We start from the raw sequence: 2,115 nt of genomic DNA, 5'->3' as shown, positions 1-2,115 counted from the left end.
GGGTGGACACGTGGTCCAAAATTAATAAACGGTGAGGTTGGGATAAAAAGGAGGGGAGGGGTAGTGGCACATTCAACTCCATGCCCCTGTACTAGCAGGACAAAAATCTTTTATTTTTCCTTCAGTGAATAAAAGAACAAGAGATCAGGAAATTTTAGTGATTTTAGTAAGTTATTGTGGCAACTTTTCCCATTTAGGAACTAGATCTATATAATATAGGAACAAACCAGTTTCCAAAAAAAATATCAACCAATGTACAAAAGTGAAAAAAATAAATGCACAGAAAATTGAGGTAGCCAACCCGGTACCAACTAATACTGAAGGTAATTTGCTATTATTATTATTAAAAAAACTTTTCTTCATAAATTTGTATTAAAAAATACTTGAAATCTCTGCCACACTTAAAAATGGTATTTTTCACAGCACTTCCCGCTCCTCACACACATTTGGATTATTTCTAGATCTACGTACATGGCCTACGTCACAGCTCATCAATGACAATTTTTACTTGCAAAACTTGTTACAAGAAATTATTGTTATAGCGAACACATTTTTGCACTAATGGCTCTCAAAACATGCGTTCAATAAGCACATTGTCCCGATTAGAAAAACCTGACGGACTTGCTATAAAAAGCAATATTGCTCCAGCTGTAAAAAAAAAAATCTGTAGAAACCACACACTTGAATTTTTTATTAGTATTTATTAAGGAATTTTCCAGAATACAGCTAGCAGGTGTTTACAAAAATGTTGATCTATTAATTAAGACAAATTGATACAAGTCACTGTGAAAAAATTGGAGAACTTATGTTCGATAATTGAGGAGATATTTGAAAATACATGACCGTACTTGAAGATAAGTCGCACCACGAATTTTTGACCGCACTTTTTAAAAAATTGGCCTCTTTGGCAACTTGACTCTTGAGGTTAATTTGTCTTGTAGATTGAGCAGTTCGAAACGGCGGGAATCTGTGGCTTTTTTTATGCAACGACCAACAACTCCCGTTTCGTAATCTCATCTCTAGTCTTCAGCATTCAGTCATTCAGCATCGCGGGAGATCATTGGAGAAAGCAAGCGTGAAGCGTCTCTCTGACGAGATCTGAAAGATCAGCACATTTCAAACGGACCCCTTTTACCCTTCATTTTCAAAGGTAAGCAAGCTGTAGAGCGGGGGCTAGCGGAATTACTTTTAAAAAAAAACTTAAAACAGATCACCAATCGAGTTGAAATCTTTTGCGACGTTTACATCTCTTCCCAAGACCTGGTTCAAGCGAGTTTCGATTTTGCAACAGGTGTTACCGTCACCGTGTCAGAGTTGTTCAGCGCTAGCCTATTTTATACTGATACTTGGCTTCGCTCTTATCCTTGTCAAAGTTGGTAGATCTACAACTTCACTTGTCAATTCAGTTGCAAGATAGATATAGATCTAGATTTAGATTATGCACATGATAGATTCTATGAGAGTGAGACTGAGAGTCAGTGGCGGGGTGCAATTGGTGCAAGCGCTCCACCTAACCCTGGCCTTGAACCCCCCCCTTTTTCTAATTGTTCAAAGGCGACAAAGGAAGAGGCTAGATCTAGATTCTAGCTGTACTTAATAGACGGCTAGACCAGCAGCCGTACTTAATTAATGACGGTTAAATCTAGATTCTAGATAGTGCAGCAAGAATCCTATCCTATTCAATCTATTATAATAATATTGGGTGAAGCTACAGCAAGCATATATGTAGATCTAGCAAATAAATCTCTGTGATTGGCAGAAATATAGATGGCGTATTTCAGCCATCTATTTTTGGCGCCGCGCTGGGTTTCCCTCGCCACTTGACCAGATCTTGCCGTGGGCCGCGGCACGCACACTGGGTGGGGACGCGAGGTTGGTTTCATCGCCGACTGCTTGCGGTGTGCGTGTGTGCGTGCGCTTGTGTGTGTGTGCGCGGGATTGTGTGTGTGTGTGTATGTGCGCACGCGCGCTCTTTTTCCTCACCCCTTCTCTATAGATCTTTCTTTGTTTTCCTATCTATCTCTCTCTCTCAACCTTCTCTCTTTTTTCCCCTTTCTCCTCCCCCCTTTTCTCTCTCTTTCTCTCCCCCTTTCTCCTCCCCCCTCTCTCTCTCCC

General features: G+C 40.5%; 1 protein-coding gene across 1 annotated transcript in view; it reads left to right on the top strand.

The window, feature by feature from the left end:
- Positions 1-983: 983 nt before the first annotated feature.
- LOC101861196 (lymphocyte-specific helicase) overlaps positions 984-2,115 on the top strand; it is a 52,815-nt gene continuing 51,683 nt past the window's right edge. Inside the window, exon 1 of the mRNA XM_005094951.3 lies at positions 984-1,150. The gene's annotated coding sequence lies outside the window, so the exon portion shown is untranslated. The remainder of the gene's footprint in view (positions 1,151-2,115) is intronic.

Source organism: Aplysia californica, unplaced genomic scaffold (assembly GCF_000002075.1).
Source record: "Aplysia californica isolate F4 #8 unplaced genomic scaffold, AplCal3.0 scaffold00092, whole genome shotgun sequence".
Classification (NCBI taxonomy): domain Eukaryota; kingdom Metazoa; phylum Mollusca; class Gastropoda; order Aplysiida; family Aplysiidae; genus Aplysia; species Aplysia californica.
The sequence above is the reverse complement of the archived record's forward strand: the minus strand, read 5'-3'. Positions and strand labels throughout refer to the sequence as shown.